Source organism: Corapipo altera, unplaced genomic scaffold (genome assembly GCF_003945725.1).
Source record: "Corapipo altera isolate COAL_440 unplaced genomic scaffold, ASM394572v1 100, whole genome shotgun sequence".
NCBI classification, from domain to species: Eukaryota; Metazoa; Chordata; class Aves; order Passeriformes; family Pipridae; genus Corapipo; species Corapipo altera.
This window is the reverse complement of record NW_020884952.1, coordinates 1,374,871-1,388,411: the sequence shown is the minus strand read 5'-3', so window position 1 is coordinate 1,388,411 and position 13,541 is coordinate 1,374,871.

The window sequence follows — 13,541 nt, the reverse complement described above, 5'->3', positions numbered from 1 at the left end:
CACCGGCAGCGACGGCCCCGCGGGGGTGATGCCCGGCATGCCGAACAAAACTCTCCGCCCGGAGCGACGCTGCCAGCCCTGGCCTCTGCTCTGTCTGAAGGAAGCCAAACCCATTGCTGGGGCGGCTCGGAGAATTCCGAAGCCAAGCCCGCACCAAATTTCCCAGAAAAGGGAAAAAAGCTGCCCCCACCTCCACCCCGCTGCCCCGCTCGCCCCCCAGCAGTGCAAGCAAGCATTCCCTCTGCTCCTACCCAGCACACCCGGGCCGCTGCAGCCGTCTCGCAAATGAAGCCAAATTAACTTCGCTCCCAATTCTGTACCTGAACAGAAAGTAGGTCCTAGCTCATGACTAGAGGGTACCGTTCTGTATTTGGCAGAGTTAATGCCTCAAATCTCTGCTCTCTCTGCCTGCTATAACACAAGCAGTGTACAAACCATTCCTTCTGCACCTAGAAAATCGAAGCTGTGACGGATTCCACTCTCTGTAAGGGATCACTGTGAAAATGCAGCTTGGCTGTATTTGACACCACAGCTGGAATTCTACCATCTCAGTACAAATTAAGTATAGGCACTCCTGCTTCCCCTCATGGAGAAAGAAAAGACTACATTGAGAAGAAATCAAAAGTAGCATTCACACCAGAACACTTTGCCTCAAGGTATTTGCAACTGGAGACAAATTCAACACGCACAGCAAGTGGGTTAGGCATTTGTTTCATTGCCTTGGTCCTCCTCCACAGAGAAACCAAGACAGCCTGGTGACTATTTCCCTTCAGATCCCTCCAGCACAACCCACATTATCCATGTTACTTCTCTGTCTCTGCTGCCTATATACATCAGTTACTGCTCGTACCCTTAACCTCATTCCTTTCAGCAGATGACCTATGACTATACAGGAGAGATGAAGGATCAACCAAATAAACACACAGAATGTCAGGCATCAAATCAGTTCATACTGATCTTACCAAAAGTACTGTGAAATGTATAAATGGCAGTTGTGGTGAACCAGTTTTTCCACCATCACAATTCTTCGGGTTCCACAGTCAATGTAAAGTGAAAGACAGAGAGAAACTCCTAATGTCATCTCAAATGCCATTAAAATACAATGTCTTCTGCCATCACAAAGCCAGTCCAAAATTTTGATGCTCCTGGAGGCAGTTTAAAAACATTCTACCGATTAATTTCCAATACCAAAACCCAGACCCTTATGCACCTGGCACAGGAGCATACCAAAGGCATGGATCAAACCTCTATCATCACTTGGTCTCGAGGACACGTATGATGCCATAAAAATAGAAGAATTGTCATAGGTACACTTCCTGAACTATTAGGAACACCTGGATTTACACCTACTTCAGTAAAGTTTAATTCTGGGGGCATTTTCCAAAGTTCAGCCACTTCATTCTTTAGCAAGTCCTGTATTACTTTTTATCAGTAGGAGTTGAGCAGCTTTTTATTTCCTTTTTGAGATGTTTCAAGGACTTGGGACAAAAAATAATGGTTGATCTAGTTTTTACCTCTCTTTCAAAATTTCAGATGCATTTCCTTGTCATTATTTCATGGGACTATTAAACTGAAAAATTCAGTGGATATTCGAGTACAAAGACAAGTAGAAACACTTTGGTATTCCTTTATAAGCATTATTATTATTTTTTAATAGCTAAAGCATGTTCTTGAGCTAAAGATAGATAAAAGATAAATAAAATGTACACATAATAGACCCACAGCTGATAATGGGAGAAGCAGAACAGCTTTTTTTGTGCCTTTTTAAATCCATTCTAATGTGATAGGGATCACGTAACTACATGCAATTCAATCTAGCTCAGAAGTCTCACTTGATCCAATTTTTAACTGATTTAAAAGCAAAAAACAAGCTTTAGGTATTTACAGATGAATACAGTGACTCATTTCATTCAGCTTTGTATTTTCATAGTATTCAAAGAGCAATTTTTATTTAAAAGCTCTTACATTTCCTCTGTTCCTTCATATTCATAAGGGATACTATTATTGGTAGAACAAAGAGAGAATACCTACATGTCATTATCTTCAATAGTACTGTATTAAGAATATTGTAGTATAGTAAAGGATCTCTAAGGTGTGTTATCACACAGATTTGTCCTGTTTTACAGGATGCAGACAAGAAATATGCATTATTGCTTATCTATGTATACAGTGCCAGAAAAAATACACAACAATTTAATACATTTTCATGAAAAGGGAACATAAGATTTAAAAAGCTTAATTTATGTTGCTATGCCCAATATTAATTTATGCTATCCCCAAACTGCTGCAATTCACACTGGCAGGGTCTGGCCCCAGTCCAGCACTAATCTTCCTACTGTAATCAAGACTTCTGTGCAGCAAATAAGACTACACTATAGCTCAGTACTTACTGCACTTCTAGGCCATGAATTATTCTCCTTCCCTTTCGGTCTTCTCTTTTTGCTCTTCTGCTCCTTCCTGTGCTTGCTTCACTATTATTTTTATTAGCCTCTCATGGCAACACAGCCAACTTCCCATAAGATCAGGGACTCCCTTCAAAACAAGAAAAATGTTGCAGCAGCGGGAACTCAGGATAATCAAGTGAAAAGACTATGGTCACTATATCATTTCAGATGTGCTGAAACATAATTCAGAACACGCATTTCCCCCTCTTCTCAGTTGCTCACTGTGCTGGAGACCCTTAGGTACCAAAGTAGCAGCGAATTCTTGCCTCCACAACTAAGTTTTCTCTCCCAGTGGTTATATCACTTTAAGAAGTTCACATTTAATTCAGATTTTACTAACATGGCTCTGTAAGACACCCCTGTCAAAGAATCTGACTCGAGTACTCTTGATTATGACTGGCAGTACTTTAACAAGATACTTAGAATAAAACAAGCCTATCTCAGTCAGTTCTTACAGACAACCTGTATGAATAGCACATCTGTTCATTACTTGTACTTTAACAGGCTAATCCAAGGAAGCTGATGCTCCAGAGAGCAGCAGGCCTTTCATATTTTCTTCTGAGAGTTTGCAAAACCACTGCCATTTAGTATGGAGTTTAGGGTGAATAGCAGTAAAAACACTGATGATATTTTTACTTGGAGAACAATTTCTTGCAGCAGAGTATGGATCTCCTCAGAAAATAGGATAAAAATACCATGTGTGTTCCATTTTTGGACTAGAATATTTATCAATTCATTCTGGGCAGACAAGGACTCATATCAGGTCTATTCTTAAAACCGACAATAGCAAAAAAAGAGAAAAGAGTAGTAAGGAGAGAAAACTTCTAAGTAAGGAACTGCATGACAGTGGAGATACCCTACTTGTTTTCTTGGTCCCACACCAGATTTCCAAGATACCCACAGCCACATCACTCTTAATGCTGACATCCTTTGGTTATTCTGAACATGCAATTTTCAAACTATGCTAATAGAAAATGTAATAATGATCAAACCTGAAAACATCAGGTGCTAAATTCTGGCTTGCACATATTTTCTCCTAGATAACATTGTGAGGGCATGTTAGTCTTATTTCTCCCTGGGATTTTATAAGGAGTATTCTGGAGGAGAATCAGGTAGTAGACTAATAATTAATGTACCTTTGCATTATTGAGTTAACCATCACTCGAGAACAGCTGGAAAGGAACACCTATAGGGCAAGAGCCCAAAACTATTAGTGTAAAATCATGAAGAGTCGTTAGCTAGAAGTTCAAGTATCTCATGCTCCAGGAATATGCAGTAGCAAACTGTTACATGGAGAAGCATGAAAGAAAGGAAATTTAGAGGTTCAAGTATGGCACCAAACATAGCTCACATTTATATATTTTAGGTACACAAAGGTATTTCTATGAACTTCTACTGGATAGATATTGCTAAATTTTTAGCAAATATGTTTTTATGATCCCTATTTATGAAATGAGTGTGAATGGAAGACGTGCATGAAGGAATTGCAGGATCAAAGTGAAAATAAGGATACACCATTGCACCTGTAGTGCTCCAAATCTTACTAGAAGGCTCCACTTACACTTATTATTACACACAAACTAGATTAGAAACATAAATTTACTGGACTAGAACAATTCCTACTAAAGATTCTGGCCTATAACTGCAGGAGGTACACGTTTCACAGGCAATTGCCTTGGTTCATAATTTGATGGCAAATAGCTTCCAGATAAATCTTTGGGTCAAAATCAGCTCTGGCATCATCTTGTCACTTTAGTGATGAATACAAAACAGGCAGGATAGATGCCAGATGAGAGTGGTGAAGAGAGAAGCAACAATGAGGCTTCATAACCTTCCCGTTAAGTGGGTCAGCAGAGAAAGGAGCGCAGGCATTTTCTTTAGTCGTTGGGAGGTGTGTGTGTGTGAGGGAATACTTTCATGCCACTATTGCACTACAGGATCATTTCCCTCCTGCCATAATAAGCATGCAGAAAATTGCTCCATGTTTTAAGAAGAGACTGAATCTCTTAGGTCTGAGTTCACGACGAGCAGCAGAACTATGTCAGACTATTCAGACAAGAGGAAAAAATTTGATCCCACTTTTTTCCAATGCATGCAAACACAGATCCTGGAAGAATGAGGGGGAGGGGGGCATTTAGCCAATCTTGATAGCCTTGCATATCAGAGAAAATATAAGAAATTTTAATAAGGAGAACTATGTTGAGAATCTATTCACTCTTATTCTAACAGCTTCAAGGAGAGATTCACATGGGAGCTAGATGCCTAGAAGTTTTAAATGCCATGTGTATTGATCCACATGGGAAAGATTACAAAACAAACTGTTCCTAAATAAATTATATACTCATAAAAGTTTATTAAACCTCTTTATTTTGTAGATATTGTTGTATGATCTCAGGGGCGTATTAAGCACAAAGTTAATATGGAAAAAGTGTAACCAACTTTGGCAGATTGCAACAGTTATTACCATACAAAGTTGGAGAAAAATGAATTATTAAGATTATCAAATAAAATAAATATTTTTGTGGCCAATTTTTAACTAGCAAGTAGTGTAGAAAGAATCTTATAATAGCCTTTATTTTGATGCAAGGTAAACATATAGTTTTGCTGTTGTTGTCAATATGACATTTACTGAGGAAAAGCTTTCCAGAACAGAAGTGCAAAATGTTGGGATTGGTCTGGGGTCCAGGGACTAGTTAGGAAGCAAAAAAGGCAGCACAAAGGCAATATAAAATTTCTTTAATCCTACTGTATACAGGGAGTTACTAAAAACACTTTGGAAATTGCCCTTTTGAAGAAAACCTGCCTTTCAGGACATTAAGGATCATTTACAGTAACACTTGGCAGAGCTAAGGTGCAATCAACACAAGAAACTAATAAATTGTGTATGTCAGACCTAACCTGTTGAATGAAGCATGTAGCCTGCTGTCTTTTCTTCAGAGGAAACAGGAAATAGCGTTCTGGAAATCACAGGCTGCCCTCCCAGTGTTTCTCCTCATGTTCACACAGAGCTGTCTCAAGCAGGTGAAGGAAGGATCTGCAGTCAGAAGCATGCTTTCTCTGTTTGTGCATCAAGGCAGGCAATGCTGTAAGATCTTAGTAAATCCCAACACAGAGGTCCCAAAAGTTGCACCTCATCCAAATAAATAATTTATACATACGAATCAGAAATAATCTGTAGCAAGCTGATGTTCTTTTGTATACTGGGAACAGAATAACTCCTGAGAAATCCCTAGTTAAAATTAGTTCAATTCTACCCTGTCAGTAAAACCTCCTTATCAAACCCTGAATTTAGAGAAATCTTGTGGTTCTCATCTGCAGTTTACTCAAATAATAATTGCAAATTTCCTCATATCTAGAAGTGTGGGAACTCTCAGTCTGTTATTACATGCCTCTGGGCATTGCTTAATTATTGTTGAACACAAACAGGGAGAGGATTTTTCATATAGAGACCAAAAGCCAAAACGTTTGTTGTTCATTAATATAATTATCATTCATATGAGATCCTGAAAACATAATTAAACTTAGCTCTTTTAAAAATTGGGCATTATACCTGTGTCAAAACTTCGTGTCAGAAACTGGAATGTGGAAATTACAACCCAAGTGTTAATCTTGGCACAGAAGCCCGAGGTTGAAAATCTTACTGAAGTGTGTTGCTAAATTCAGAAAGTTAAGTGGATCTAATGGGGCAGGTACTTCAGATCTTTTCAGGCTAACATGGATTAATTTCTTTCCTCTTTTGAAGTCAAAAGCTTCAATGAATTGTTCAAGACTAGGCTTGTGTAGCTAATTGGTTGGAACTGGAACCTTTAGTAGCCAACATATAACTTGCTCTGTAGGATACATTGCTATGTGTATAATTTATTTAGGAACGGCTCACCACATTCCCCCCATGTGGATCTCTATAAATGGTACCTAAAACTGTCAGACATCAAACTCCCATCTGAATCCAACAGGAATTGAGTTGCAATGGACTTTCATTTTTGTCAACATAATTCTCTGAACCCATTAACTAAAAAAGCCTAATGCTGAAGAATTTGGTGAGGTTTCTGATGAGCTCAAGATGAACTCTAAATCCCCCTGTGCTGACCAAAAGGACCTACCCACCAAGGCTCTTACCCGACTCTCAGCACTTAACACTCTTCTTATGAACACAGTAGTGCTTCACACAAGGGATTGTTGATATGTCAGTTGTGAAAGCATCCTCTGCACTGCGCTGTGAACACTCACTCTCCCCCTCCTTCTCTGCACCACCATCTCAACACACCATGAAATGGATTAATCACTGAATATTGCACACAGCCACCAGAGTAACAACACAGCACTTTCCATCCACAAGTAGAAATAATAACTTAGAGTGAAACTACTCCCTAAACAACAAAAACAAGAAAAAAACCCAACCAAACTCATGGTCTGTTGGCTGTGTTGTTAAGCCATTGTCCTTCTAATCTGTTGAACGTGAACTCTTAGGTAAAACAATTTTAGATCGTTATAGTTGTAAAATAAATGAATAAATAAATAGTATCTACAGGAATAGACTCCCTTCTGATTAAAATGACCTTTACAAGGCTAACTCATGTTATGACAGGCTTGTCATCCTCTCTGCCATGCACACCTGAAGTCACCTTCAGAGATTCTGGGGAAATTTTAGAAAGTAACATCTCCCATTTCTCTCTTTCCTGAAGAAAAATAAAGAATGCTGAGCTTCTCTAGACACTTTCTCTAAAACAGAGAATGAATATTTAGTAATGAGTGTAGTCCTGATGAAGGTGTTCTAGAGACCAAGGTTCTGTCTTTAGCCATAGTCAAGCAGCACAAAAAGCATCAAGTTACATTTCTGGGCACTATTATGTCTCTGTAGTAACCTGGTAGGAAAGTTCTGTGGCTCTTTCATGTACCTTAGGGTGAATAATGCTTATAAAACTTCCTTAGGACTTACTGCATTCACAAATGCTGCCACTGCTGATAGTACTGAAACTAGGTCAACCAACTGAAGCTACTTTACTACCGAATAAGTTGCCTTTCTTGGGGTTCATTAACATCATGAGCTCAAAATTTGCCCAGATTCACCCACTTCAAAAAGTTCAAGATCCATTTTAAGCAAAATTTCTTTTCCAGGTTAGAAGGGAGCCAAGCGAATCTCACTGACACAAAGCTCAGCTTGATCTTCAGGGGCTCTTCATAATTCCAATTCGAACATACAGGTATACATTATTTATCAATGCAAGCATTTATCAAAACCACTGCCAAGAATTTTCAAATTGAAGGTGTTAATAATGGCCTACAATGGTTGTTCTGACAAAGTGGGTTGGTTTACATTAAACAATGCAGTCTAAGCAAAGGCATCTGAATGACATAAATGTGTGTACATTACACCTGGAGCTGAATTCTAGATTCAGACCTTGTTGGTATGAAATTATTAACATACAAAATGTTTAAATATGTCAAGAAATGTCTACCATGTCCCCAGTCTGTTCTGCAAAGTGGAATTGATACATTTCTGGTACTCATGGATGTGCATATTTATGGACACACATCTGCAGGGGCATATCCACGTAACTCTCAGTAATCTGAGGGTTTCCTTTGTTCATCCACAGAATTATTAAACAACAGATCATGTTATGTGAATCATCTGTGAAAAGAAAAATGGAAGTCAGAAAAATACATTCTGTCTTAAATTATCTTTACTTTCTTTTATGTATATGGCAAGAATTCCAACTGTGACTTAAAAACAAAACAACACCACAAATTCTTTCTGTGAAACATAAATTTTTAATTTGCATATTTTTCTTGCTGGCAGTGGCAAAGGAAAAGCCAAGGTTTAACTGAGAAATCAATCTAAAGGTGGCTAAAGTAGCCCAGTATATATCTGGAATATCTGAAGGTAGGAATTAGCATTTTAATGATGGGAAAGTGAATGGATCCTGATAGCTTTCTCTGTATACATTCAAAACAAATTTCCTGTTTTATCCACAAATAAAGAAAAGAACTTATTGCATTGCTTACATATGTAAGAGTCCATTACTTATCTTTAGCTAGGAAGAGAGATAAATGAGCAACTACCAGCTTTATGGAGTAATTTATAAAGTCTTGGTTCAGCAGAGTGGGAGTTCTAAATGTATGTCATTTTATATTTGAGAAAATGTCTTACAGATCAGAGGTTTTTATGCAGTTCTGGCACTTTCTTTATAGTAACAATGCACTCTGTCAAAGGAGTAAAAAAAAAAACTCTGGTATAAAAATGTCCATTATCAAGGGAACTCATAATTGGTTTTCATATCAGCTTTCCTTCTTAAAATACCCAAATGAACAAAGCAGATAATTGCAAAGTTCACAGAGTAGTGATTATATCCTGACTATGGCAATCAAGATGCCGACAGACTAAAGACCTATATACACATAAAAGGCTGAATTTTGTTTACAGATGACAAGAAAGCTAACCTTTAAAAGATGTTTATGCCACCCCTTAATGCATTCTACTGAGATTTACACATTTTGTTTGTGACATTTCAGCATTTTCTACACAATGGTTCCACAAGGTAAACAAACATGTATCTTACTGAAAGCAAGATATTAGTTCCACTGCCTTTTGTGGACCACAAAACACATCCTGATGCTCCTTGCTGACCTGTGCTCTAACTAACTCTTAACGTGTCTTAATATCTTTCACTGTACCCTCTCATGTAATGGGAATTTGTCTGTAATTTCCTTTATGCAATTCCATTTAACTTAGATCATTCTTACCATGCATTTCCATAGCTGTGTTATTTGCTCATAGCCCAAGCAGCTGTTTCCACTGGGCCACAATATACAAAATGGCCTTTAGTGAGGTTGTGTTCCAGCGGGATTGCTTGTCTCCCCGAGTTCTGCCTCTGATTTCACCCTGCTATGTTTTGATAATGATGAGAAAATTGGTAATCCTTAAAAAAAAAAAAATCAGTACTTTGCATTTAAAATTCGTGAAGACAACACGACGATCCCTACTTTCTATTTTATATTTGGCATCAAAATATGTAATTCAACTGCAATCTTCTGTCTTCTGCAGCTTTTGCTAAGAAACTAATATTTATTAAGTCTTGTTATTAAACTATGAACTTCGTCACTTCTTTTAGACGTTTTTCTAATTTTCAGCAACTTTCCTCATTTTCAAGGAACTTCTCTTTGGATCTTTAGTACCTTCCTTCCTATGTTTTTCCAGGGACACATAAAGAAACAAAAATATGGAAAATGTAATATATCATACCAAATAAATACATCACACCAAAAAAACCAAAAACAGACAAAGAAAAAAAATTAATAAAAACAAAAACAAAACAAAAAAAAAGTAAAAGACACAAAATAATTCTCAATCTTTATGTTATCAAAATGCCCTTACTATTCGGGCAGAAATGAGAAGTATTTCCCAGGCTGGAATCTACTCACTGAAAGGTCTGTAGAAATAATTTCTGTGAATCTCATGGTAAAACAATGCCAAACACAGCCCAAAAGGCAGGATTTAGAAAAAACATCTTCCAAATAAGGTACTGAATGCAAAAAACAAGTGCCCAACTCTTCTAAGAACATGCATCAGAAAGTCCTGGGGAGAAATTTTACCTTAATACACATGGTGAGTTTTTCTTCTTGCAAGTGATGAAAGAGGCTCCTGTTTTGCATAATTACACAGCTCTTTTAGTAAGTACATTTTTTTTCTTTTCTAAATAAACTGTTTGCTTGTTTTCCATAATTAAGCTCTCTTTTTGTCCCTCTGGTAAAATGTAATCCCCTAAGGATATAGATCATGTAATGGTTGGACTCTTTTCACTCTTACCCATCATCCTCAAATTATTCCTTGGTTACAAGGAAGTCTTCCTCCCTGTAGGTCAGCCTGCTTCTAATGGTAAATCTCAATTTCATATTACCCATAACCAGAATTATACTAATGGTTTCTTTGATACATAGGAGACGCTGGAAATCTCCAATTTGACTCCTACAGCCCCTTTGATGTATTATTTCTGCAATGCCTTGACAAGTAACGACAAGCACAGGTAACATTTAACTGGTTTATTAAAGTCAAAGATGTTATTACCCTCTAAGTGGTACAATAATCAGGGTTGTGCTACAATAGTCAAGCACAACATCCAAGGAAAGAGTAACACCAAATCAATTTTCATTTTTTATAAAGTGTTTATAGTTAACTTACACAGAAAAAGTCATAAAGAGATGTTTCACACACCTTTGACATTCCAACGGACCTCAGTGAAAAGTAACTACAAACAGCAATCTCCATACTAACAAAGCAGATGAAGGCAGTTGAAACCTTTATCTGATAAAGTTCATCCACACCCAAAGGATACTCTTGAGATCTCTTGTATTTGCAAAATACATTTACTGCACAGGACAGCAAATCATGAGGAAGAAAAATACAGCTGTACAGACAAACAAATGCCACAGGAAAAATACGCCAAAGCTTCAAAACTTTTCCCAAGAAAATGTATTATAGTTCTTTGAAACCAGCATGGCAAGGTAACAGAATCAGCAATAGTAACCAGCATGTGCAAACAGAAACTCTAGATTTCTCCTCTTACATAGATCATATTTTAAAATACAATGTAAGTTGCTTACATGGCAAGTGAGAGTACTAGTGACAATGCCAGCTGCCTTTGAAACCTCTTAATGGAGAATAAGAAGTGGAATCATAACTGCAAAAATCTCAAGAATAAGAGAGACTGTGAATGCACTACAAGGTCCCAAGTTCACACTGGATTTGTAAGTGGATGTGTCTTAAGGCTGTCAGTGAACAGGACTACAAGGAATGATAACTGCATGTTGTTTGTTTACAGAATGGATATTATTTTCATGAAGTTAAAGAATAGATACACTTTAAGTGAGGCACATTAAGCTGCACTAGAGTTGCTTTATCATGAAGTTTGATTGGAGCAGTGGAAGTCACTCCTGCATGGAAAGGTGAGTACCACCAATAGAAACAGCAGTTGCTTGCCTGAAAGGCACCTAAAAAGAGGAATCCCTCCAAGTATTCATAGTAAGTATCAGCATAACTCCTGAATTAAGGAAATATTTTGTTTTGCTCTTGCACTCAGCATTGTGAGTTTGTCCTCTGTGACTAATGTTTGGCTTCACTTTGAGTGACATTCCCGGGGCTTCATTTCCCAAAGGACTCACAGATTTGTCTTCCTTAGCTACAAAGTTAAGTTGCTCAAAGATAGCACTTTTGACAGACATGTTTTAGTATGTTTCACAGGCTGACTCACTTAAAAATAAACAGCCTTAGCTCCACAGCACAGTTCATTCATGGAAGAAACCAGCTCCCACCTCCTTGTTCTGCCCTCAACAGAAAGAGACAACCATAAAACCACACACAATTTGTGGCACCCACATTGCATCTGACACAGAGGTAGAACTTGTAGGGCACAGTAGTTTTGGCTTTTGTTCTACATTAACTTGCAAGTTTACATAAATGGAGGGTGCAGCCCTTTTCCCGCTGCCAACTTTGTTGACAAAATATACAAATATTCCTCCCCAGTTCAACCCACCAAGTGCATATAGTCTAGCACCTCTTTCTTTAACCCAGGACTTAATTCTGTTCACATCTTTTAGCTGAAATAGATTTACAATTCCAAATATTAGAGATTTCTCACATGCCAACAATATTCTGTTGCAGTGTTGTCTGCTACAGCATTTGTGTGGTGGTCTAAGAACTTCAGTAAGGCAAGATTTATAATACTGAGGCAGTACCAGATAAAATAATTGAATCATATGTAGAAGAAAATGGGAAGTTTAAAAAAATATATGCCTGTGAAAGAATTTATTTGTGTCTCTGTCTGGTTTTTCAAGCATTCCCTGATTTAATAAAATACGTTAATTGTCCCTGCAAATTTTAATGTACAAACAGTCTTTTGTACATTGGAGTTGATGTTTTTCTATTTCAGACCCTATCCACAATGATACTTCATTGTTTTGGTGTTTTGTTTTCCTTTTCTAGCTTGGGGCTATGTTATCCTCTTCCAGTTCACATTCTATATATGAGGCTATATAATTCACAGATAGAGGCCATAAAAACACATATGTGTTGAGATACAATCTGAAGAGGACCAAAAAAGGTTTTACTGGGAGAGCATTTTTTGGACCATTTTAGAAGAACAAGATGAAGTATTATAGAAAGTCTTGAAGGAAATATCACATGACCCTTTAGCATTTACCAATGTAGAGAAACAGAGTGAGAGAAGCAGAAAACTTATGTGGTGAATATTAAAAAAAAAAAAATCATGGATGAGGATGCCACAGAAGGCAATTCTGACTGTGGTCATGAACACAAAGAATGAAAATACAGATTGGCTGTGGAGCATGAACCAGCAAAAAAAGGAGAGAAAGCAGTGATTCCAAAGATAATGGAATGAAACAGTTACCTCTGTATTCAGAAATTCAGCTGGGAGAGGGGAAGTCACCATGGACAACTCTGTATGCATGAAATGAGAAATGTCTGTGCCAAGTATGACTGGAGAAAAAAAAAGGAAATAATCAGAAATTGAGCCTGAGCCAAGCACAACAGTAAATTAACAGAAATCTGTTTTTAAGTGATGCACTTAGTACAACCTGGCAGCAAATTGGCAATACAATTATAATCAACAGAAGCACTATCATAAGGTACCATTTTGACTTAGCTGGGGCTACAAGAAGCACATCTAACCAACACATCTAAGTTAATTGTTCCAACAATATTAATAGCAGATTTTCCAAAATTCCTATTTATTTTAGCCTTTAAAAGATCAGAACTTAGGCAGCATACTACAGACAGAAACAGGTTCAAAAGACAGATTGTACCTTCCTTATGTAGTGACATAAGGACAAGGGAATATTATTTTTATTCAGACTCTCATTCTGATTTTACAAACCTTGTGAAAGAATCAAGTTCCAGTTCTGAAGTCTTTGCATCACAGAAACTCCCACCATCATTTGAAGGACTTTTAGCAGATCACAAACACAAGACTCAGACTAAAAAAAAGTAGTTTTAAAAAGAAAACTATTCTGTGAAATAATTATTACAGAAATCCTCTTTCACTATTTTTCTGATCATCTAGAATACTGTGCTGTAATGCAAAAAAC